The sequence below is a fragment of the Protopterus annectens genome, chromosome 4.part1, assembly GCF_019279795.1.
Source record: "Protopterus annectens isolate FY-2018-M chromosome 4.part1, PAN1.0, whole genome shotgun sequence".
NCBI lineage: Eukaryota > Metazoa > Chordata > Ceratodontiformes > Protopteridae > Protopterus > Protopterus annectens.
In genome coordinates, this window is record NC_056734.1 from 275,595,395 (window position 1) to 275,622,659 (window position 27,265).

The following is a 27,265-nucleotide window of genomic DNA, read 5'->3' on the forward strand; positions in this document are numbered from 1 at the left end:
GACATCCATAGACAGCTACGTTACTATTTGGACAGAACAAAGCCTTTCAGGAAATCAGAACAACTCTTTGTGTCCTATGCTGTAGGAGCTCAAGGGAAGCCAATTTCCAAACAGACAATTTCAAAATGGATAGGCCACTGCATACGGTTTTGTTACTCCTTTCATGGTAAATCTGTACCTGCAGGCATCAGATCCCACTCCACAAGGGCCACAGCTACCTCTGCAGCCTTCCTCAGAGGAGTCCCTACCAAAGATATTTTAGAGGCAGCCACTTGGAGTTCTGTGCATACCTTCACTAAACACTACCACCTACCTTTATACTCCAAAACTAGAGCAGGCTTTGCCACTGCTGTGTTGCAGGGCATTCTGGCTCCTCCCAGTTCCACCTAGTGCCTACCACCCTGTGCGTAGCTTTGGGATTCTACCCATCTGTTATGACTGCAGCTGTATGCACGATGAACATAGTACAGTTTTGTACCTACCATAAATGTAGATGTTCGAGTGCTAATACAGCTGCAGTCCAGTTCCTCCCTCCTTCCCCTCTGGGTACAGACCTAGTGGCTAACTCCTCATCTTACAACTTGATTGGGTTATCCTTCTATGGTGTATTTGCTTGCAACTACTGGTTTTTGATTATATTACAATGCATGATTATATATTTTATATATATATATATATATATATATATATATATATATATATATATATATATATATATATTGCCTTCCTTCTGGGGGCACCTGACATCTGGGGCAAGAAAGACTGAAGAAAATGGCGGCTGTGTCTTATATACCCGTCGCACTGACGTCAGGAAAAAGCGACGACAACCGACGCCGGACCTAGACTTTGGAATTCGGCCGACCGAGGACCCGCCTGACGGCAGGAGAACCCATCTGTTATGACTGCAGCTGTATTAGCACTCGAACATCTACATTTATGGTAGGTACAAAACTGTACTTTCTCTGGACTGCCCTTTGGCTTATGTACTGCGCCCCGGGTCTTCACAAAGTGCCTGGCACCAGTAATTTGCATTTTGCATGCAAAGAAATATTCAAATATATCCATACCTGGATGATTGTCTAATTCAGGCAGAAAACAAGGACATTCTTCTAAAACATCTGGCGTTTGTAAAAATGGTTCCAACTTGTCTAGGGTACACCATAAACTAAAAGAAATCACAACTGGTACCCTCTCAAAAAATTACATTCCTGGGTGCAAGCTTGAATACAACTGCCCAGATGACTTACCTTATGCCAGAAAAGCAAATTCAGTTGATGACTTATTTCAAATAGGTGGCCACAAAACCCCAGCTATCTGCAAGACAAATTCTGCAGGCCTTGGGGTTCATGACGTCCTGCATTCTTCTAATTCCATATGCAAGACTGCATATGAGGAAACGTCAGTGGTACTTAAAAAGTTTATGAAGTCAACATTGTCACAGCCTGGAAACAATGATTCCTGTTATTACCTTGCCTGCAACTAGAGTTCCTATGTTGAGCAGAGGCCTGCCACCAAAACAAGGGACTGCTATTCACTCCACCCCCTGCCGCCCAAACCCTAACTACAGACGCATCAAACTATGCTTGGGGGGCTCATCTGGCAGGAAAGTGCATTCAGGGCAAATGGAGCCCAAATCAAATGCACCTACATATCAATCAAAAAGAGATGCTAGATGTACAGAATGCACTGACAGCCTTCAAGGACTACCTTCATCCAGGACAACTAATGATAAAGACAGACAACACCACAGTTATGTGGTACATAAACAAGCAGAGGGGTACACATTCCTATCCCCCTTGCAGACTAGCCATGGAATTGTAGAACACGGCCTTGACCTACCAAATACAACTACAAGCTCAATTCCTGCCAGGACAGCTAAACACTCTGGCAGACGAACTAAGCAGAAATTTTATGGACCCACACAAATGGAAACTGGAACCACAAGTTTTCAACATGTTGACACACAAATGGGGGAGCCCAGATATAGATCTTTTTGCCACACCCCAGAACTATCAGTTGGACAAATTCTGCACAAGAATTCATCACAAAAAAGCTTGGAAAGTTGATGCTCTGTCCTTCAGCTGGAAAAACCTGTCAGTCTATGCTTTTCCCCCTCTGCTCTCCAAATTTCTACTTAAAGTCAGACAAGACAAACCAAAAATGATTCTGATTGCTCCAGACTGGCCTCGCCAACACTGGTACCCACTCCTGCGCAATGTGTCACACCTTCCTCCGTGACACCTGCCTCAGACACCTTACCTACTGTCTCAGCAAAACTATCAAATTCTGCACACTCAGCTCCAGACTTTGAATCTTGCAGCGTGGCTAATCAACTAATTTCACCCTTGGCACCCCTCAGCAAACCTGTGATGGATGTCATTTTGGAGGCTAGAAGGCCTAGTACTAGAAAATCTTATGCTGACAAATGGAAAAGATTCTGTGCCTGGAACCAAGCACAAGGAATAAGCACAGCAATACCCAATATTCCTCAGATTCTGCAATACTTAACTGAGATGCTTCACACGGGCCTATCTTTTTCTTCCATAAAAATCCATGCCTCTGCCATTTCAGCTTATTATAACACAGAACCTCCCCTCTTCTCTCATCCTCTGCTAAAGCAGTATCTCAGAGGGGCCAAAAATTTAAGACCTCCCAGGAGAGCACTAACTCCTGCGTTTGTTTTGGAAAAACTCACTCTCCCTCCTTTTGAGCCAGCTGCTACTGAAGACCTAAAATTTCTCTCCTGGAAAACAGCTTTCCTTTTAGCAGTCACTTCAGCTAGAAGGATTTCCGAATTACAGGCACTTACGGCAGTGGAGCCTTTCATTATTTTTCATCTGGACAGGGTGGCTCTCAGGACTAATCCATCTTTCATGCCTAAGGTGGTATCCAGTGTGGCTCTTAATCAGACCATTCATCTGCCAACTTTCTTTCCCAATCCACAGAACAAGGGTGAGGGGATTCTGCATTCATTGGATGTACACAGACAACTTAGATTCTACTTTCTTAAGAAAATCTAAGCAACTGTTGGTGGCATTTGCTGCAGGGGCAGAGGGAAAAGCTATTTCAAAGCAGACTATTTCCAAATGGATCAGCCATTGTATTCATTTCTGCTATATGCACCATGGAAAACCTACCCCAAGGGGATCATATCTCATTCCACCAGGGCTGCATCTACCTCTGCAGCCTTCCTCGGAGGGGTTCCTACCAGACACATTCTAGAAGCTGCTACCTGGTGCTCATGTCATACGTTCACCAAACATTACCATTTACCACTCTTCTCTAAATCCAGAGCTGGCTTTGCCACTGCTGTCCTGCAGGGCCTTATAGCTGCTCCTAATGCTATATAAATCCATCCTCCCAACCATAGCTTTGGGAATCTATCCAAATGTAATGACTGCAACAGTGAAACACGAAGAACATAGTACAGTTGTGTACACTTACCATAAATGTAGATGTACATAGTACAGTTGTGTACACTTACCATAAATGTAGATGTTCTAGTGTATTCACTGTTGCAGTCCTGGTTACCCACCGTCCAGCCCCCTGTTTTTCTCTTGCTATACCTCTCCTTTCTTTTAATATGCTTAAAAGCCTTTTTGGTGTATTTGCTTTTGTTTGGAGGTATATTTTTTGTGTTTTAAATTTTATATATATATATATATGTATATATATATATATATATTGCTCCCCATTTGGGGGGGCACCTGACATCTGGGGCAAGAAAAACTGATGTAATGGCGTTGGCTGCATGTTTTCTACCCCTGACGACCTGACGTCATGGAAGAAGGGACAGCAACCGACGCAGGACCCAAGACTTTGTTAATCAAGGCCGACTGAAGGCAACTTGCCAGCAGATTACGCAAATGTAATGACTGCAACAGTGAATACACTCGAACATCTACATTTATGGTAAGTGTACACAACTGTACATTGCCAATCCCAAACGGATGGCCAGACCTGCCCCCATATCAGTGGGCAGAGGCCCAGAAACAAGTATTGTCCCTCATGAACATGGGGGCTATTCAACCAGTACCAGAAGAGGAAAAGGGACAAGGTTTCTATTCAAGACTTTTCCTGGTACCCAGAAAAGACAAATCATGGCATCCAATTCTGGACTTATCTACTCTAAACACATTTCTGGACATTACAAAATTTAAGATGCTGACTTTTCAACAGTTACTTCCTATGCTAGGCAAAGATGCCTGGTTGGTAACTCTAGACTTAAAAGAGGCTTACCTGCATGTCCCAATCAGGGAATCTTGCAGAAGATACCTCCGCTTCAAAGCAGGCTACTTGCCTTACCAGTTCTCTGCACTGCCCTTTGACTTATCTACTGCGCCCAGGGTCTTCACAAAGTGCCAGGCTCCAGTAATTGCATTTTACAGGCAAAGAAATATTCAAATATATCCATACCTGGACGATTGTCTAATTCAGGCAGAAAACAAGGACATTCTTCTAAAACATCGGGCATTTGTAAGAAGGGGTTCTAACTTGTCTGGGGTACACCATAAACGAAAAGAAATCACAACTGGTACCCTCTCAAAAAATTACATTCCTGGGTGCAAGCTTGAATACAACTGCCCAGATGGCTTACCTTACGCCAGAAAAGCAAATTCATTTGGTAACTTACTTCCAGTTAGTGGCCACAAAAACCCTGCTATCTGCAAGACAAATTCTGCAAGCCTTGGGGTTCATGGTCTCCTGCATTCTTTTAATTCCATATGCAAGACTGCATATGAGGAAACTTCAGTGGTACTTAAAAGTTTATGCAGTCAGCATTGTCACAGCTTGGAAACAATGATTCCTATCATACCTTGCCTGCAACTAGAGTTCCTATGGTGGGCAGAGGCCTGTCACCAAAACAAGGGACTGCCATTCACTCCACCCCCTGCCGCCCAAACCCTAACTACAGACGCATCAGACTATGCTTGGGGGGGGCTCATCTGGCAGGGAAGTGCATTCAGGGCAAATGGAGGCCAAATCAAATGCACCTTCATAGCAATCAAAAAAATATGCTAGCTATACAGAATGCACTGACAGCCTTCAAGGACTACCTTCATCCAGGACAATTAATGATAAAGGCAGACAACACCAAACTTATGTGGTACATTAACAAGCAGGGGGGTACACACTCCTACCCCCTTTGCAGACTAGCCATGGCATTGTGGAACACGGCCTTGACCTATCGGATGCAATTACAAGCTCAATTCCTGCCAGGAAAGCTGAATACTCTGGCAGACGAACTAAGAAAAAATCTCATGGACCCACACGAATGGAATCTGGAACCACGGATTTTCATGTTGACACGCAAATGGGGGAGTCCAGACATAGATCTTTTTGCCTCACCCCAGAACAATCAGTTGGACAAATTCTGCTCAAGAACTCATCACAAAAAAGCCTGGAAAGTGGATGCTCTATCATTCAGCTGGAAAAACCTATCAGTCTATGCCTTTCTCCCTCTGCCCCTGCTCTCCAAAATTCTACTAAAAGTCAAACAGGACAAACCAAACATGACTTAGATTGCTCCAAAATGGCCTCGCCAACACTGGTACCCACTCCTAAGCAATGTGTCGCACCTTCCACCGTGGCACCTGCCTCAGACACCTTACTTACTGTCTCAGCAGAACAACCAAATTCTACACACTCCGCTCCAAACTTTGAATCTTGCAGCGTGGCTAATCACCTAAATTCACCCTTAGCATCCCTCAGCAAACCTGTGATGGATGTCCATTTTGGAGGCAAGAAGGCCTACTACCAGAAAACCTTATGCTGACAAATGGAAAAGATTCTGTGCCTGGAATCAATCACAAGGGATAAGCACAGCAGTGCCCAGTATTCCTCAGATTTTGCAATACTTAACTGAGATGCTTCACAAGGGCCTGTCCTTTTCTTCCATAAAAATAAATGCCTCAGCCATTTCAGCTCATTATACAACACAGAACCTCCCCTCTTCTCACATCCTCTGCTAAAGCAGTATCTCAGAGGGGCCAAAAACTTAAGACCACCCAGGAGAGTTCCAACCCCTGCCTGGGACCTCAATTTTGTATTGGAAAAACTCACTCTCCCTCCTTTCGAGCCAGCTGCTACTGCAGACTTAAAATTTCTCTCCTGGAAAACAGCTTTCCTTTTAGCAGTCATTTCAGCTAGAAGGATTTCCGAATTACAGGCTCTTATGGCAGGGGAGCCTTTCATTATTTTTCATGTGGACAGGGTCTCACTCAGGACCAATCCATCCTTCATGCCTAAGGTCGTATCCAGTGTGGCTCTTAATCAGACCTTTCATTTGCCGACTTACTTTCCCAATCCACAGAATAAGGGGGAGCGGATTCTGGATTCATTGGATGTACACAGACAACTTAGATTTTACTTAAACAGGACAAAATCTCTAAGAATATCTGAACTACTGGTGGCATTTACTGCAGGGACAGAGGGAAAGGCTATTTCAAAGCAGACTATTTCCAAATGGATAAGTCATTGTATTCATTTCTGCTATATGCACCACGGTAAAACTATCCCCCAGGGGATCAGATCTCATTCCACCAGGGCTGCATCTACTTCTACAGCCTTTCTCAAAGGTGTTCCTACCAGAGACATTCTAAAAGCTGCTACCTGGAGCTTCGTTCATACGTTCATCAAACATTACCATTTTCCTTTCTTCTCTAAATCCAGAGCTGGCTTTACCACTGCTGTCCTGCAGGGCCTTATAGCTGGTCTTAATGCTGTATAAATCCATCCTCCCAACCATAGCTTTGAGAATCTACCCAAATGTAATGACTGCAACAGTGAAACACGAAGAACATAGTACAGTTACCATAAATGTAGATGTTCGAGTGTATTCACTGTTGCAGTCCTGGTTACCCTCCTTCCAGCTTCCTGTTTTTTCTCTTACTATGCCTCTACTTTCCTTTACTATGCTTAAAAGCCTTTTTGGTGTATTTGCTTTTGCTAGAGGTATATTTTTATATTTTTAAATTACTTAAATATTTGCCTCCCCATTTGGGGGGCACCTGACATCTGGGGCAAGAAAAACTGATGTAATGGCGTCGGCTGCATGTTTTATACCCCTGACGACCTGACATCATGGAAGAAGGGACAGCACCCGACGCAGGACCCAAGACTTAATCAGGCCGACTGAGGCCAACCTGCCAGCAGATTACCCCAAATGTAATGACTGCAACAGTGAATACACTCAAACATCTATATTTATGGTAAGTGTACACAACTGTACTTTCTGGCTGGGGGACTGTCACTTCCAGTTTAGAGCCCTTCGCTTCAGTCTCAACTCAGCCTCTCAGGCGTTTACCAAATGTATGGCAGTGGTAGCAGCCCATCTCCGGCTGCAGGGGTTTCAGGTCTTCTGTAGCTGGACGATTGGCTCCTCACAGCTCCCACAAGGCATCATCTCGCTTGGGCCACGGATTACACACTCTGCCTCTTTCTGGACCTAGGCATCACAGTTACCCTGCCCAAATCTTATCTTGTCCCATGCCAGAACCTGGAATTTATTGGGGTTCTTCTGGACACTGTGTTATAGAGACTGCAGCTCTTTCCCCGCGCAGATTCGAAATGATTTGGGAACAGGTCCGTCTTCTTCTGGATCTGGAGAGTCCCTCAGCCTGTTTATCCTTCAAGCCCTCGAGTCCATGATGGCTGCGATTCAGTTAATTCCTCTTGCCAGATGTCATATGCAAGTTCTTCAGTGGGCCCTTATGGTGCAGTGGTCAGCTAATCAGCATCCCTTGACCATGACCGTCAGGATCTCTCAGGTCTACAGATGTCACCTTGCTTGGTGGCTCCAAACCCAAAACCTTCTAGGCAGACACTTTTGTCTTCCCCAGCCTCAGACAATTGTGACCACAGACTCTTCCCTGTTGGGGGGGGCATTACTGGGGAAAGACTGACTCATGGTCCCCTTTAGAGACTAAATTGCACATCAGTGTCCTGGAGATGAGAGCAGTCCTCCTCATGTTGCAAGCCTTCCAGGATTATCTCCCTCTCGGGACTGTTGCTTTTCAGATAGACAAACATGGCAGTGGTCTGGTACATCAACAAACGGGGGAAACACAGTTATATCCTCTCTGCAGAGAATCAATGACGGTGTGGGAATGTGTGGGGTCTTCCAGGCGCTTTCTTCTTGCAACGCATATTCCCAGCAATTCCAACGTGCTGGCAGACCAGCTCAGCAGATCTATCCTGAGCCCCAACGAATGGTCCCTGAACCAGTCAGTGCCGAATCAGATTTTCAACCATTGGGGTTTTCCTTGCTGAGACCTGTTTGCCTCCCTGATCAATCACAAATGCAGCAAATACGTTGCCCTGATCTCCCCACTGGGGGAGTCACCCAGGGATGCTGTGGTCCACGATTGGCCACTGAGTCTTCTCTACAACTATCCCTCTACACCCCTGATTCCCAAAGTCTTACAGAAAGCATGTCGCCTGAAGACTCATCTCATCCTCATTGCCTCCTTCTGGCCCCATCATACATGGTTCTCCCTCCTTTGGTCTCATCTGAGGTATCTACCTTGGATATTAGATCCGGGTCCAGATCTCATGTCCCATCCTTGGGGACTTCCTCTTCCCAACCTCCAGTCTCTTTGGCTGACGGCTTGGTACCTCCAGTTCCAGTGATTATAAGCCGGCACAAGCTGCCATCGCCAATGAAGAACATTATCTCATAGCCTCTCAAAAACCTTCTACTAAAAATATATATTCCAGCAAATGGAGGAGATTTTCTGTTTGGGCTTAGCAACGTAATATAGATCGATTTCCGGCTTCTTTTCCTGACATCTTGTTTCTCTCCTCTCTTTTTCAACAAGGGGCTAGTTTCTCTACAGTCAAACATCATTTGGCTGCTATATCCAACTTCCATTTAAGTGAAAGTCCCACTTTTTCTTTTAGGCTGTGCAGGGCCTTTCTCAAAGGGGTCTTTTTGCTCAGATCTCCTTTCAAAGATCCTTCTCCGTGGGTCTTACTCTAGTGCTGCAGTCCCTGACACAGTCCTCCTTTTGAGCCTGCGGCTAAGTTCGATCTCAATTACCTGTCTTGGAAGATGGCCTTTTTGGTGGCTATTACCTCAGCCAAGAGGGTTTCTGAATTGCAAGCTCTTTGCATTAAAGCCCCCTTCATGATTTTACACAAGGATAGGATATCTCTCAGAACCAATCCTCCTTTTATTCCTAAGGTGGCCTCAGAGGCTAATCTTAATCAGTCAATTTAACTCCCTGTCTTTTTTCCCAATTTTTCAAATAAAGGGGAATATAAACTGAATTGTTTGGATGTACATAGACAGTTACGTTTCTGCTTGAAGAGAACAGAGAATTTTCGAAAATCAGATCAGCTTTTTGTGGCCTTTTCTCAGGCTAAGAAAGGTCAGGCCATTTCCAAGGTTTCTGTTTCTTGTTGGATTGCTAGTTGTATAGCTCACATTTATGAGAGCAATCACAGAGTTTTCCAGGCCAGTTAAAACTCATTCCACTAGGTCGGTGGCCAGATCTTCGGCTTTCTGGGCAAGAATTTCTTTACATGATTTCTGTACTGCTGCCACTTGGTCTAACCCCCATACTTTTGTGAAACATTATAAGTTGGACTTAGTGTCTAGGGGTAGAGCTTCCTTTGGTTCTGCTGTGCTCCGGCATGTCCTTCCTTGAGACCTCCACGGGTTGTTGCTAGCTGGGGACTCTAACCTATCCTGGATCAGTAGCGACACAGATAACACCAGATAAAGAGTTATGTACTTAACATAACTTGGAATCTGGGCTATCCATTGTCATTATTCATCATGTTCCTACCCTCTTTCCCTCTCCTCCTGGTGTCTGAGTAGTTGTGGAGGAAGGTTTCCTTGATGCTTTTTCTGTTCTATAGGCAGTCTTCACTGCCTTCTGTTTTTTTCTATCCTGCAAACTCGATCTGAGGGTTGTGCGTAGCTTGGGGATCTTGGGAAGATGAGGAGCTTGAGCTCAGGAGCTGTCTCTTGCAGTTCCAGCTTGGATGGATGTCTGATCCTACACCCATCCATGATGAGTAATGACACTGGATAGCCCAGATTCCAAGTTATGGTAAGTGCATAGCTCTTTTTTTCTGAAAAAGCTCCAGTATTCGTTTTATTTGATTGTTAGCCTTTATAGCTAGATAGCTTGCTTTCCCTTGAAGTGTTTCCTAACCCTCCTACCATTCTGCTGCTGCTGTTTTGTAATTATAAGTTCATAGGAGTTTACTAGGCTAACAACTTAAGGGCCATTACAAGCCTTGCCAATGTAACCTGATTTTTTCCCAATATATGGCTCCTAGGGGAAAGAGGATGGCATGGGTTTATGCCTGTGCATTGAGTATTTTACAGATTGCCCCTGTCCATAAGGGACATAGGCATTAACCCAGGTGTGAATTTTCGATTCTGTATCCATTGATCCAAACTGTGTTTGAAGAGGGCCAGGGAAGAGCTCTGTTTAATGTGAATAGGAAGCTTGTTCCAAAGAAGGGGCAATCTGTGAGACACATCTGTCTCTTCAGCATGTTTTGTTTGAGTTGCTGACTAAGTTTAGATCCCTAGATCTGGTGACCTTTGTACTTTTTGACGTGGGGATGTGTAGCAGCTCAATCAGGGCTGGATTTTTGAGTGCCTTGTAGGTCAGGTGTAGGTCACTGTAGATCAGTGTGTGTAGATTCCTTTAAGAGCTATTCCAGTCAGTGAGCACGTGCATTTAAGTGCTGAGCATGTCCAAGCAACTGTGCCATTTTGTAATGAGCAGCCAAGGTGTAGTATGCATGTGTGTTCTAGTCATTTAGTTCGTTCATTTAAGTTTAGTGTTACCATTCTCCATCCTGATATGTTTGCGTGTGATAAACTACTTAAACGAACAACCAGCCTCATCGTCTTATTGAATATACACAAGACGAGCGACATGATGTCAGAATGAGATCCAAGTAAAACTTCTTCAGAACCATAAGGCAGGCATTTACAGTTGGAGGAATGTACAGGACTGGATCCTCCCTGCTCAAACGACTTGCAAACAGGTCAGAAAGACAAATCCAGGTACTAAAACTCACTTAAATGATTTTTTACTCAAATGTAAAACAAAGCATTAAAAGTGCTCAAAATGACTTTGTAATTACAAGAGATGTTCAAAATTACAGTGTATTAATGAAAATACTTGAAATGCTTACAGAAGTGCTTGAAATAACTTCTGAATTCCATAAAATGTGTAAAAAATGGAAAACGACTGTATTTTTTCACTGTGTACTTTTTACATATTAACTAAAGCTGTCCAAGATATCCGAAGTGTGCAAAGTGCTCGCAAGTGTGTGCAGTATTACAGTATAGTTATTTTGCAGAAAACGATCATTTCAAAGAGTTTGTGGTACAGTTGAATATTTATTCGAGTACCCTGGTATGCATGTGTTTATACATAGTTGCAAGGGCATTCTGTTGGCATAGCAGAAGGATTTTGCAGACCTGGTCCACTTGTATTCGATAATAATGTTGCTGAAAACTGGGGAGCGTTTGAGCAAGAGTACGATATTTTCATGCAGCCTGCTTTTTGTGACAAAGACATGCGTACAAAGGTATTTATTTTGCTTAATTTAGCTGGTTGAGAAGCCATTGAAAGGGAGCATTCATTTGTGTGTGCCCCAGCTGTGTATTCAGGGGAGGGGGAAGACCCTCATATAGTGGTACCGGCTGAAACCCAGGAGGACCCTGAGTTCTTAAAACGTAAATTTAGTGAAATGTGTAACCCACAAACGAACGTTACAATGGAGAGGCACATATTTTATACAAAGGATCAAAAGCTTGGTGAAACTTTTGCAGCATATATAACTGACTTGAGAAACCAGGCAAAACGTACCTGGGATTCCACCTGTGTCCCTGCTGGACAGTGGCATAGGGTGCTGACTTGTTGGAACATGGGCTAAATTCTTGACTTAGCTTGTAAGGACCTCAAGCCTAGTAGCCTAATCCTATGAACGTGCAGGTTTGGTGATCTAAGAGATGAGTTGATAAAAGACATGTGTAGTATTAAAGATGATTCAGTGAGAAAGATTTTGCTTTGAGGCAGTAATTTAACTTTGAACAAGGCCATAGAGATTTGTCAGATATAGGAGCTCACAGAAAAGCACACAAATATGCTTACAAATGAGTAATGCATGATGTCCTTCTATTCCTATGTTGCAGTATTCTAGTTGTGGGATTTCCTGCCCTCAGGCAACTCACACATCGGCTCCTATACAAAAGCTTCAGCTTGGCTGTTGCAGCATGCGTGTGACGTCAGACGTAAGGCCATAAACCAGGGGCCTTAAATGTGATGTCTGCATGCACAATCCTTAGAGTTTTTCAGCAGCAGACGACCTTCACATCGTACGATCGGTCTTTCACAGACATCGCATCGATAAAGCTAAGTAACCCGTTGGGTTTCTATTTTTCTTGTTTTGCTGATTGTTATTGCTTAGGCTTGGTTGTTGTAGCCTTTAGCTGATGTCAGGTAAAAAGGGAAAGTGCCAATGCGGATGCCAGATACCCCATAAAGACGCCCATGATAGGTGTTTTTTTTTTTTTTTTGCTTAGGCCAGGAGCATGACCATTCCTCCTGCTCAATTGGTCAATCATTTGTGCTGAAGACCCTATGCAGCCGTCTGGCCTCTTTAAACCTTTACCTAGAAAACCAGCTCCTAAAACAGTTAGCCCTTAGAATGGATCCCACATCGGAGGCTAAATCCGGACCTCCGCGAAAGAAGGCCAAGTTTCCTAGGCCTTCCTCGCCTGCCGCTCCGCTCCCCGACACCCCGAAAACTGCTGATCTAGGAGTTGGGGAATGCTCTGCGGATCTCTCGACGTCACCGACGACCCTTGGGGAAGCCGTTGCTTAGCCGATGACTGGCACATCCTCAGAGCTTGCCCAGACACCGACTACCATTGATGTCGAGGGGGGGAACAAGTTTCTTTGTTACTTCCGACCGGGATCCAGACTTCGGAAATGTTGTCTTCCAAATCTGAAACCAGGCCGGTTCCTACCTCCAGCCCGGCCAAAATGAAACAAAAAAATAAGCATACCTCCTCATCTCCAGAAACCATACCAGATTGGCAGGCTTTCACTTCCTCTCTCATGCAGGCCTTTATGGCCCTTAGGCCTTCAGCCTTAGTCCCCACTACTCTGCCTTTACTAAGCCCTAGGCCTGCTTCTGCCTCTTCCCTCCCACCCATGACCTCTCATGTTAGGGAAGAAGAACATGATTTTTCCTTTTCTTTCTCAGAGGACTCTGTTTCATATACATCTCAGATTGCTTCTCCCCAGGAGTATTATTCTCCTGATGAAGAATCTGTGGAAGGAGATTCTCCCCCTTGAGGATATTACCTTTGGTGAGACCATCACCAAGATGAAAGATTACTTCAAATGGAATACTTCTCAAATGACTGACACCCAAAAGAGGTGCTTTGAGCTGCTTCAATTGGAATCACCCTCCCCTTCAGCTGTCCCTCAGGTTTTTCCTGCTTACTTGGGTGCCTTTAATTCAGCTTCTAAGGCCCCATACTCCCAGCCTCCCGCCCCCAAGTGCCCTAGCTGCTTCTATAAAGTGCCAGAGGAGCAAAAATTCCTAGTTAAACCTCCCTTGGCCGACCCAGCTGCTATTGCCACTGCTCCTGATAAACAGTCTAGACTGCTACCCACTGATAAAGATAGGACGGGAAAGAAGGTATACACATCCTTCACTTTGGTATTTAGAGCCATAAATTATCAGACCCACATGACTAAGTATGCTTTAGACTTAGTGTCTCAAGCCTTCTCCATGCTGGCGTCTATGCCTGACAGTCCCATTAAGGCTGACATTGCCTACAAACTGTCCTTGGTTCAGCAAGTAGCCAGGCACTCAATCAGATGCAGCTACGATGCTGCAGAAGCATCTGCTTCTGTCCTGAGGAGATGCTCCTGGCTGAGGCTTCAGAATCTACCTGAAGATTTCAAGTCCAAAATTTTAGATGCCCCCCCTGGATCACAACTTCCTCTTTGGAAAATAATCTGCAGACCTCTTCAAGAATCTGCAGGAAAAAAAAGTAAAGAATTACAGGACATCAAGCATCTACTGGTGTCCCCTATTCCCAAGTATTACAGGAATTACTCTGCTGAAACCACTTTTGTAAGGCGCAACCCTCTTCAGGCAGCTGCCTCCTCTTCCAGATCTAGTAGAGGGGCAAGAAGACCTACTTCGTCCAGACCTAATGCACCACCTCCTCAGCCCAGACAACCCTTTCAGGATAGAGGAGGTACCAATAATGCATGACTGCCTTGCCCACCTACCCCTCTCTGCACGCCTCCCCCTCTGGCAGTCCATCACCACAGACCTTCACATTCCCATCAGGACTTCCCAAAGGCAATTTCTGCATTTCTCTGGACCTTCCTCTCATTTCCAATTTACTGCCTTGCCCTTTGGTTTATCCACTGTCCCTTGAGTCTTTACAAAGTGCCTAGCCCCAGCCGTTGCCTTCTGCAGAACTCAGGGAATCCAGATTTACCCATATCTGGATGACATCCTAATATTAGCAGAATCCAAAGATACCCTCTCAAGGCATCTGCACTTCACCATGTCTCTTCTGCAAAATCTAAGGTTTACCCTCAACCTCCCAAAGTCCTCCTTGAACCCAGGCCAGGACAAGATTTTCCTAGGCTGCAGAATCAGAACGGATAAAATGAAGGCCTTTCTCCCACAGGACAAGGTTCTATCCCAGACTTCCCACTTCCAGGAAACCCTCCACTCCCAGAAAGTGGCAGCAAGGCAATTCCTCTGTCTCCTGGGCTTAATGGCAGCAACCATTTCCATGCTACCACACTGGCCAGAATGCATATGCGCAAGCTACAGTGGTACCTCAAAAACATTTAGTCCTAACGCCTACATCACTTAGAGCAGGATATTCCCCTCCTTCCCTGTCTAAAAAAAGAAATCAGCTGGTGGATCCAGCGATTCCAACTAAACCCGGGACTTCCACTGAAACCACCCACCCCAACCCAAACAATGCATACAGATGCCTCAGATTCAGGTTGGGGGACAACTCTGACATCCTACAAGGTCCAGGAAAAGAGGCACCCTTCTCTACAGGGCAAGCACATCAGTGTCAGGGAAATGACAGCAGTCTTCCTAGCTTTAAAGACCTTTATTCCCCTTCTGGTCCCAGGGGTGCTCCGGATAGTGACCGACAACACCACAGTTATGTGGTACCTCAATAAACAGGGAGGAACAAAGGCCTACCAGCTGTGTAGACTGACCCTGCTGATATGGGACCTAGCCTGTCATCACAACCTGGTCCTGCAGGTGACCTAGATCCCCTTGCAGGACAAGAAGCAAGCAGACCTCCTAAGCAGGACTTCCTCTCCACAGCGCGAATGGATGCTGGACAGGGGGGTCTTCCTAGACATAGTCCACCGGTGGGGTACTCCACAAATAGACCTGTTTGCCTCCCCCAAGAACAGGCAGCTGCAGACCTTCTGTTCAAAGACGCACTCCCCCTCCCAAGAGGTGTTGAAAGCGTCCACTCTCCATGCTAGAGGGAAGTTTCTTTATGCCTTCCCCCCCTTCCAAGTGATTCAGAAAGTCCTCCTAAAAATCCAGAAGGACAAATCAAAAATCTTTAGTGACACTCTACTGGCCAAGGCAGCACTGGTTCCCCCTACTTCTCAATCTAGCCAAGGGCAGTCACTACAAGTTACCCTTCAAGGTGGACCTACTGACACAAGACAAAGGAGCTCTCCTTCACCCACACTTGCAGATGTTATCCCTGACTCTGCAGGTCATAAACTTTTGAACCCCTTCAGACACCACTACTCAGAGGACGTGCTTTCAGTCCTGAGGGAGGCAAGGAAATCTACCAACAGAAAATCTTACCTAGCTAAGTGGGAAAGATTTACAAAATGGTGTCTGGATAAGGGACGGGAGCCTTGTTCGGCAGATGCCCTCCTTGTTCTTACTTATGTGTGTCAATTGATTAAAAGTGGACTTTCATATTCTTCAGTGAAAGTGTACCTTTCTGCTATATCAGCCTGCCTGCCTCTAGATCCCACCTTGCTAGCCAGGCTCGACGTAAAGCTCTTCCTTAAAGGGGTTTTACACGTGAGGCCACCAAAGAAACCTATTTCTCCATCCTGGAAAATAGAACCCAACACCTTTTCGAACCGGCTGGGTTCTTCCCTACAGATGTATACATGAAAGACCGTCCTGTTGGTGGCTATCACTTCAGCCAGAAGGGTCTCAGAGTTGCAGGTCTTAATGGTCTGCCCTCCCTACACCACCTTCCACAAAGACAGAGTCACCCTGTGGACTAATCCTTCCTTTATGCCCAAGGTGGTCAGTGACTTGTCTCTAAACCAATCTATCCACTTACCCACTTTCTTTCCCTCCCCACGAATGAAGGGGAGAAGGATACTGCACTCCTTGGATGTGCACAGGCAACTTAGATTCTACCTGGACAAAACCAAAACCATTAGGAAATCTAAGCAGCTCTTTGTCTCCTTTCACCCCAGAGCCGTGGGCAAGGCAGTCTCCAAACAAACCATCGCTTGCTGTATCAGGAAAACTGTTTGTCTCTGTTCCTCTCACCATGGAAAAAACACCCCAGTGGGAGTAAAGGCCAATTCCACTAGGGCGGTGGCCGCCTCTAAGGCCTTCATAAAAGGTCCGGACATGGCATCCGTCATGGAAGTAGTCACATGGTCCACTGTCCACACTTTCACCAAACATTACAAACTGGACCAAGTTTCCAGAGCAAGGGCAGGATTCGCCAGGGCCATCCTACAGGGCTTTGTAGAATCCTCTTCAGCATCCACCTCCCTTTCATGCATCTAAGCTGTGGTACTCTTTCATAACTAGAATACTGAAACATAGGAATAGAAGGACAGAATAGTTGTGTAAAATCTTACCGTAACCATAGATGTCCTTCTCTTCCATGTTGCATTATTCCTTCCCACCCACCATTACCCCCCATACTTTCTCCTTTAGTCCCAGCTAAGACCTGGATCTACCTAAGCTACTGAAGGACACCAAGGGCACATATCTGTCCCCACTGGCATTCCTCCTGCTGGGCCTTCTTCTTCTATTCCTGCTGGCCTTCAAGTTCTGAGGATTGTGCATGCAGACCTCACATTTAAGGCCCCTGGTTTATGACCTTATGTCTGACGTCCCACGCACGCTGCAACAGCCAAGCTGAAGCTTTTGTGTAGGAGCAGACGTACGAGTCGCCTGAGGGCAGGAAATCCCACAACTAGAATACTGCAACATGGAAAAGAAGGATATCTATTGTTATGGTAAGATTTTACACAACTATTGTTTTCCAGTCCCTTCCACTGCTAATGTTGATAGTATGCAGCATGTGGTTAAAAGATACAGGCCTAAGGGTGTGGTTGCTTCAATGAAACCCAGAGGCTTTCTAGCAAGTTCCAGGGAAGCTCCTGTAAAATCCAGAGCATGCTCAGTGAAGCAGAGGAGTGAGTCAGCAAAACCTGTGGCAAGCCTCATAGTCAACTGTTGTAATTGTGGAGGTAGCCATGCGCTCAGAAGAAAAAAGATTTTATCTTTTGGACAGCAGTGCCACACATGTAAAAAAATGGAATAATTTCAAAAGGTTATCTAAATCAAAAGGGGCACGTTCTTTTATTAAAAGAGAACATTCAAAGAGGCAAGTTGATCGACTAGAAAGCTGCGACCCTACTTTTTATGTTGATGGTGTGTCAGTGCTTGATGAAACAGCGCAATAAATGTGTGGGCAAAGAATGAAGTATTTTGTACTGTTCTGATTAATGGGAGACATGTAGAACTAAATGCTGATACTGGTTCAAAGTGCAATGTTATGTCAGTAGAAATGTTTGCCAGAGTAAGTGCTGGTGAGAAGCTTGATCTGGCAAAGCAGAGTGTGCAAAGCTTGTTGCTTATGTTGGTGAAGAAATCCAAACCGAAGGCTCAGTAGTGCTTTCATGTTACTCTGCTGGGAACAGCTATGATTTGCAATTTTACTTAGTCAAAAGGCACTGTACAATCATTGTTAGGCCTCAAAGACAGTTTGAAAACGGGGCTGATTTAATTTAATACAGAAGTCCACCATGTAAGCACATATAACTAAACATTTTGCACAAACTATTTTTTCTTATTATGCTGATCTTTTTGAAGACAAGTTAGGCAAACTCCCAGTTCTGTACTCCATGAAGTTAGACCCTGAATGAAGCCCGGTTATCAGACCAGCAAAGAAAGTTCTGATAGCCCTTCAAGGCAGAGTCAAAGCTGAGCTGGACAAAATGGTACACCTTGGTGTAGTTTGTCCCATAGAAGAACAAACTGAATGAGTATCCTCCATGGTGGTAGCTCCTAAGAAAAGCTCAGATGATATTAGAATATGTATTGACCCAAGAGATTTGAACAAAGCGCTAAAACAATCTCATCATCCATTGCGTACAGTCAAAGAAGTTGCTGCTGTTATACTAAACGTTATTTTTTCTGTCTTAGTTGCAGAGTTCATTTTAGCAAATTTTGCTTGACCGAAAATCTTCATTGCTCAACACTTTCAGTACACCATTTGGAAGGTACAGATTTTTGAGAATGCCATTTGGGATAAATTCTGCCAGTGAAGTCTTTCAACATGCAGTGGAGCAAATTTTTTCTGGCTATCCATATGCTATTATAGTAGATGATATTTTTGTAGGGAGGTAGTGGTGACATTGAACATGATAGAAACCTCAGGAAAGTTCTGAAACGTGCTCGTAAAGTGAATCTAAAGTTAAATCCTCTGAAATGCAAATTCAGGCTGCAAGAAGTTACTTATGTGGGTCGTTTGTTTACCAGTTCAGGCTTATGACCAGATCCTTTCAAGCAATCTGCAATTCTTGAAATGCCAACTCCAGACAATGTGACTTCCGTGCAATGTTTTCTTGGCTATTTGGGCAAGTTCATTCCAGATTTGAATGAGCTTTCAGCACTACTAAGAGAGCTGGCATGCAAAATGTAACTCAGTTCTGGTCAGAGCAATGCCAAAGAGCATTTGATGTCCTGAAACGAGACAATTGCCAGTCCACCCACTTTAAGCTATTATGATGTTCATAAGCCTGTAACTCTTTCTTGTGATGCTTCGTGGTTTGGTCTTGGTGCATTCATTCTTCAAGAGGACAGACCAGTAGCCTATGCATCCAGAACCTTAAACCAAACCGAGATGTAGTATGCTCAGATAGAGAAAGAGTTATTTGCAATTGTTTGCATGTTCGAAGTTCCATGATTATATTAATGGCCGACCTATTCAAATTGAGACTGACCACCAACCTTTGGTCACTGCTTTGAAAAAGCCAATGCACACAGCTCCTGCGAGATTGCAACATATGATGTTGGAATTGAAGAAGTACAATTTTCACTTGGTTTACACAAGAGGCAGTCATCTTTGTCCAGATTACCCAGAAACGCCACTAAACAGCATGACAATGAGAAACCTGATTTTGAAGTCATGGAAGCGAGAAATTTTTCTTCCACACATCTTGATGAGCTTAGAACTCAGACATCTTCAGATCTAATTCTCCAGAAGTTCATCCATTTTATTAGTCAAGGATAGCCTTCAAAGCAGTATTGTTTGCCACCAGATGTGCAACAGTATTTTTCTTACAGAGACGAGATTTTGATGGAAGACTGTATCATTGTGAAAGGTCCAAAAGTGACTGTTCCAAAGTCCTTGCAACAAGAGTATATTAAGTTCTTGCATCGTGGCCACCCAGAGACTGATTCTACCAAATGAAGGGTGAGAGGACTAGTATTTTGGCCTTCTGTGTCAAAAGATATTGAGAGAGAACTTTCAGCTTGTTTTGTTTGTAATAGTGCTAAACTGCATCAACAAAAAGAACCACTTCAGCTAAGCCATATTCCTGAACTACCTTGGTCGACAGTAGCTAGAGACCTTTTCGAGTGGAATGGTCAGCATTATTTGGTATTAGTAGGCTCTTATTCAGATTGGTTCAAGATTGACCTACTTCCTAATCTGAGGTCCAGTACTGTCATTACTAAGTTGAACAGACATTGTGTGGACTACCATGGACAGAAAAAAGGCATTTCTGACAATGGTGCACAGTTTATAAGTCAGCATTTCAAGAGATTTGCTGAAATGTGGGACGTTGTTCATGTTACAAATAGTCTTGAGTAACCACAGTCAAGTGACTTGGCAGAGCGTGCAGTTGAAAGTGCAAAACAGCTGTTGCAAAAGTCTAAACATGACAATACTGATGTTTTTCTAAATCTCAGAAACATACCTTGCAACAGTCTTCTTGGTTAACCTGCCTAGAGGTTAATGTTGAGACAAACCAAAACCACACTGCCAGTCAGTAAGAATCTGTTGGTTCCAAGTGCTAAAAATAACAAAGCAGTAAAAGCTCAACTCCTAAAGAACCATTTATCCCAAAAGTCTTACTGGAATAAAACCAGCAAACCTCTGAATCCATTAAAAGAAGGAGAGATGGTGAGGATGCAGACAGCAAAAGGATTTGATCAAATAGGACTTGTGAAACATTTGTGTGAAAACCGCGATCGTATATCATTGAGTAGTAAGGCATGGAATTCAGGCGGAATCGGAAACATTTCCTACCGGTGTCTAAGCTAGTGTTGCAGCATTTTGCTTGTAACAAAGATTGTAATTCTTAGAGTGATTTTTCCAATGTTCTGGTTTCAGATAACATTTCATTTCCTGTTCCTGTAAGTATCCCTGAAAGTCCTCAAGAAGAACATTCCCCAATGACTGTCCCTGTTGCTAAACCCAGTTCTAGTTATTACATTACGAGATCAGGTCGTATTGCAAGATCTACTCTTAAATTTACAGCACCCTGGACATGATTGTTTTTTGTATATTTTTGTATAATTTGCATGCTTATATGATTGTCATTGTTTATTTGCATGACCAATTAGTCAAAGAGAGAGGATGTAGATCAGTGTTTGTATATGTTCCTTTAAGAGCTGTTCCAGTCAGTGAGAACATGCATATAAGTACTGAGCATGTGCAAGCAAGAGTGCTGTTTTGTAGTGAGCAGCTGAGGTGTAAGCATGTGTATACTAGTCAGTCAGTTCATTTAAGTTTAATATTACTGTTCTCCATCCTAATATCTTTGTGTATAATAAACTACTTAAATGAACACCTAGCCTCATCATGTTATTAAATATATGCAAGCTGAGCAGGAGTCACCCCTTAATAGTTGGTAGGAGACAGAGTAAAGAGAAGGGGCTTTCAGTCTATCTGTATAGTTCATGTCACCACTGTGGACATGTTCTGACTACTCTCTATCTGCATACCTAGATCTCATCCCTGAGTTCACTCTAAGGGACGTGTTATTGATGTTATTGTTTGCAGGGTTATTTGGCTTTCCAGTGGGTATGATGATGCATTTGTTCTGCATTTAGTTTTTAGGCCATGGTTCTGGCACCAATCATTTGTCTATCCGTTATTACATTACGAGATCAGGTCGTATTGCAAGATCTACTCTTAAATTTACAGCACCCTGGACATGATTGTTTTTTGTATATTTTTGTATAATTTGCATGCTTATATGATTGTCATTGTTTATTTGCATGACCAATTAGTCAAAGAGAGAGGATGTAGATCAGTGTTTGTATATGTTCCTTATATATATATTCTCAGTCCTGGGCCCACTCTTGTTTGGCATCTACTTTTCCGAAGTACAAGCAAACACAGGAGGGTTATGGCTGACAAAGTTTGCAGATGACTGCAAACTGGGCGCCATAGTAGAAAACACATCTGACACAGATATCCTTCAGAAGGGTCTCACAGAAACGGATAACTGGTGCCAGAGCCACGGCCTAAAGTTAAATGCCAAAAAATGCATAGTCATACCCTTCGGGAAAAACAAGGTTACCCCTAGCTACCAAATAGGTGGCAATCCACTGAGCACAGAAGAAGTTATCAGGGACCTGGGGACCCAGGTTGATAGTAGTCTGTCATTCGACACCCATGTAGCTAAAGTAGTTAGGAAGACCTTCTACATTGCCCACCTTATCATGAAGGGATTCTCATCTAGATCAAGGGAGGTCATAGTCTCCCTATACTCATCACTCATCAGACCAATGATTGAGTACAATGCCCCATTCGGAATGTATCTGACCCGACACTTGCAGCAGCTGGAGAGGCCACAAAAGTTCCTCACCAAAAGGATAAAGGGTCTCAAACATCTGTCCTATGCTGCCCGACTGAAAGAATTCCAGCTCTATTCAGTCGCCACCGCTGCTCAGAGGTGACCTTTGCCTAACATACAAGGCCATGTCAAACCCAGATTTGATGAATATGCTTCACCTCAAAAAATCTAGATCCGTCAGAGCCACAAGGGCGGGAGACTTAAACCTCGACACGGCTATTAATAGGACGTGCTGGAGGGATAGATTCATCACCCAAAGACTCCCTATGCTGTGGAATAAAATCCCGGTATATGTGAGGCAGAGCACCTCGCTGGCCTTGTTCAAGAGAAATCTTGACCAATGGATGGGAGATCGCAGATATACCCAAGAGATTACCTCAGTGTCACTGCTCAACAGAGGCACAGCAAAATAATGGGTATAGTTCCCCATACTAAAGGGGTGGCGTAAGCCACAAAACTATGGGCTAGGCTTGTAAATGCCCTCGGGCAGATAGCCTAGTATGAACCTATGAACCTATCCTTTACCCTTCTGAAGGATATTCTACATTTTTGAGGGATTCAGTGATTGCCCTCAACTTGCAGTTGTCAGCTGACTGTCATCCAGAGACCTTCCACATTTGCCTCAACTTCAGAGAAGTGTATTTCAAACAGGAGTGGTCCAATTACTGAGTCTTGTGGCACACCACTAGTAACTGGCCTCTTGTTGGATCTGGAGTCACCCACTTTAACCATAAGGCAATGTCTCTGCCCTTCACCCCTTATGATTATCTGACTTTCAAAGTCCCTCCCTCCCCTGTGCTCCTCCCACCCATTGTTTTCAATACATCCATGATACTGAGTGTCTACTCAGCAAATCCATATTGTTCTTGAGTAAACCTGCTTTACTGCATACTGTCTCCTGCTCATTTCCCTAGAACTCAGCAAAGCTTGTAGTCCTAGCCTGCATTGCAGAAGTGTTGTACTTGCATTCAGTGCCACCTAGGCATAGTTAAATACTTTAATTTCTAAATTGCACTTAAATTATTTTCATTGACCCTTGTTTCCTGCTTTTATGTGTGCATTACACTGAATTTTTTTGTTAAAGAAATTGCTCTTCCTCTTGATGTTGCTGTCTTGAAATTACCTTCAGTAAGGGATTAACAGCTAGATCTGTTATCCTTTTCATTCTTCCTCACCCCATGGGTTCAGATCCGATCCTTGGATCTGACTCTGCCACATACTTCAGACTTTGGAATCAAGCTCTCGAGCTCCTCCCTCTACCCATAATGCCCTATTCCATCCCCATTACCTCAGATCTCGTTTGCTGCCATTGCAAACTGACACAGGTTCCTCTCTAGAGCTTTAGCGGTGTCTTTTTCTGTGAGTTAATTCAACTGTTTTGATCTTTTTAAAAACTTGTATTTTAACTATAGCTGTTCCCTTTTTGTTTTGTTTTTTTTTTTGCAGGAAGTTAGGCCTTTTTTGCTAATTTCTTCTTCCAACTATTCTAGTGAGTAGTAAACTTATTACCATTTTTGGTATTTTTTCCTTTGCTTGCCATTTTACTGTTAATGTATCTCTTTAGATTACCATTGTTGGTAATTAAAATCTTTTGCTAAAAAAATCTCTCTCTATTTATATTGGTTTTCCTCTGTTTTAGTTGCTTACCATGTTGGAATTCAAAAAATACACTTCTTGTGGGCTTAAAATCCATAATTCGGATGCCAGCAAGGAGTGTGTGTACTGTCTTGGTGCCAGGCACGTGGACAATGCATGGTACCCTATGTTCCACCTTCAATCAGAGAGTCTTGATTGATGGATGAAGCAAGTTGATTTTGAAGGGTCTGCTCCCTGCTACATCATCTTCTATGGCTCAAACCCTCTCCAAAAGTAACAAGTCTGCACTGTTGGAGTTTAGAAAATGCTCTCCACCGAAGTCCCCCAGATCTTCGGCAGAGCTGCAATCCAAGACCAGAAAAACTTTTGATCCCACACTTTCAAATCCATAGTCCCCATCCTTGGATCTGAAACCCTTAGATCAAAAGGCTTCGGCTCCTAACATTATTTCAGTGGGAACTACAGTACCACCCTCGGAACCAAAGCCTGTTAGTTCTCACAGGAGCCTTACTCCAGAATATGTCATGAAGCCCACTTTTCACTCTCCATTGCTTCAGACACAAAAGAAACATTCCCAGCCACCATCCACATTCAGAAGTTTATCAGAAGTGGATGTGGATAGGATGATGTGAAAATTTCTCAGAGCTCAGAATCCAGATGGAGGTCTTACCATTCCTGTCTCTTTTCGGACTCTGTGAGTCTTCCTTTGATGTCCAGAACTATTGCATTTCCTTCTCTGATATGTCCAGTGGTTTTGGAGTCCTAGAATCTGAAAATCCTGAAAGGTTTGGTGACTGATCCAAAGAAAATGTCTTCTTTGACTCCAGCTGTATCCCTGGCTTGTTCTTCTCCAATACCATCAGATCGGAATGGGCCTGATGTCAGATCCTTCTCTCCCCCTAGGAGTCTTGGCACTGGACACCTCAGGTCCGGTTCCATCTTCGAGGCATGGATCTGAGAGTGGTTGAGACCTACCTTCACTGGGAGTTTTGGCTCTGAGAATGCTGGTCGAAGCCTCTCTGGGTCCGTTGACCTTTGAGGTTGTGGAAGAGGCCCTTTCTCTCTCCAGAGAACCACCTTCTCATTTTTCAGATCCAGCCCCCTTCCCTTCGACGACTCCGAGCTCTGAGTCAGTCAGACTTACTCCACAAGGACAGCCAATTCCAGTAAGTGTCTAATGAGTTCCGATTTAGGAACTTCCCCTGTGCACCCCACAGAGGAGGTACATCAGAAGTGAATGTGCAAAAGGAGACACATTGACTCTGGGATGGAGTCACTCATAAAGGATGTCAATTTTGATGAAGTAGAAGGGTCCCCCAAATCACCACTGGATGAAATTTCCTTCAGAGACATTTTAGAGATCCTGAAACAGAAAGATGGCTGGTCTTCCCAAAACAACTGTCAGGAAGAGTTGTTGTTTTTAGGAACCTTTTGGTTCTGGTCCTTCTACATCTTGGCCACCCCCACCCACAGATGAACTTGTTGATTTGGTATCCCACTGGGCTTGGAAGGAACCAGTCACTGTCAAACCTTTGCCAAGGAGACCTGACTAGTTTTTAGCCCTGCTGAAACCGACCCCACTGTAGCAAAGGAGTCCCAGTTGATGTTATGGTGGTGGTGGCTGCCATCCGGAAAGACCTAGCAGAGCAGAGTTCTTCCGTTCATCCATCAAACTTGGAGTCCAGAGCACTGGACAGATTTGGAAAAGTGAGTCTCTACTTTAAGGTCTCTAAATTGGGTCTATATTATATAATCAAACTTTCAAAAGTTCGACTGTCATATGGTCAACACCATATGATCGAACTTTTAAAAGTTCGAACATCTAATAAAAAAAAAAATCAAACTACACAGATAACCTACCTGAACGTTTTAAGCAGGGGGACAAGCCCCCCTGCACCCCCCACACACCACACTCATTAAATATACCAAATCCAAAATCGCACTACAGTGCAGAAAAGGGAAATCTTCCCATTCTGCACTGTATAGAGATCTCCGTTAAAACGTTTGAACTTTCAAAAATGCAATCATGTGGTGTCGACCATATGACAGTTGAACCTTTTGAAAGTTCGATCATCTAATATAGACCCTCTAAATTACCTGGCATACTTCACAAGGCTTCAGAGAGATTTGACCAAAGAGCTTTCAGATTCTCTGAGTCCATATCTGCAAAGGACTTCAGAAGAACCTTCTTGCAGCTGGCAGTATTTCGTCTATTTCAAATGCTTCATTGAGGTTGATCTCTCATACAGCTGAAGGCACTTCACGAGCATCTGGTTCAGGTATTGCCCTTAGGAGACATGCCTGGGTGTGGCTATGTGACTTTGCGGAGCCCTTTATTAATGTCCCATTTGATGGCACATCCTTATTTGGACCGTCAGTAAAAGAGAGACTTACTCACAGCAAACAAGACGGAAAGACACTGTCTGCCATGGGAATTAAGTTCTTTACCCCTCAACAGACTTTTTTCCAGGAATCAGAGAGGTGGTAAGAAAACTTGGATGTTGTTCATGTTTCATTGTTGCAGTCATCACCTGTGGGTTATCCCTGCTGTGGTAGCCCTCGACCGGCGTGAGTACCAGAGTCAATGTTTTTGTGCGCCAGCTGCTGTTGCCTGTAGAAATAACAACACCAACCAGGAAATTGCTTCACCACAAAAACGAACCACACAGCAACAGCCACTGAAAAAAGAAATTTATTCCTGTAGCGCCTCGGCAACAGTAAGCCTTGAAGGCTTACTGTTGCTGTTGCCTGTAGTCTGACGTCAGGTCGTTAGTACTATACGCAAGGCAGCCGACTTCTTTACACCAGTCTTTCTTGCCATGGAGCCCATAGCAGAAGCAGTTTGCACGAGTGCCGATCGGTCGTCACAAGAAGTCGAATTTCAGAAGAAAACGTCTAAAGCTAAGTACCCCATTGTGGACCCTTTTTTTTTGCTCTAACCGATGGCCGAAAAGTTAACAATTGTCTCGCCTGTGGAAAGCAGATCCCACACAGAGACTTTCATTCTTACTGCATCACTTGTTTAGGCCCAGATTGCCGGTTCTGTGCCTTCCTTAATGCGAGAACCGTTCGCTGTAGACTTCTTTTTGTAGACAATTATTTTTGTTTTCTGTCTTCGAATTCTGATATGGCATCCATCAGCCAACAACCTGCCGACATTCTGAAAAAAACGTAAAGATAGAGACATGCCTCACAAGGCTAAGCCTTCCGACAACACTACCGCTAAGCTAGTCGTCAGTTCACCAGAATTCACTGAGGAGCTCAGCCCCTGATACCCAAATCACTTTCTGCGCATGGTTCTGCTGAAACCCTTTTGGAGTCTGGTATGCCGCAGAAATCCACTTCTTCAGTGCCTTTGGCTGTCTCTGCCTCGGTTGGGTGCGGAGCCGTGCCGCCGGCACTGGCTTCCGAGGAGGCCGTTCGCACTACATATTCTAGACAAAAACAGACATCTTCTCTTCCGACTACTGCTTCTCAGAGACCGACGGATTCTCTCAGGCCTCGAAGCCAGGACACTCCTAGGAAATCTG

The 27,265-nt window shown here is 44.1% G+C and overlaps 1 protein-coding gene across 2 annotated transcripts in view; it reads left to right on the forward strand.

Annotated features, from left to right (window-relative positions):
- Window positions 1-27,265, forward strand: part of TBL1XR1 (TBL1X receptor 1) — a 3,130,276-nt gene that overhangs the window by 2,681,679 nt on the left and 421,332 nt on the right. The window lies entirely within an intron of this gene.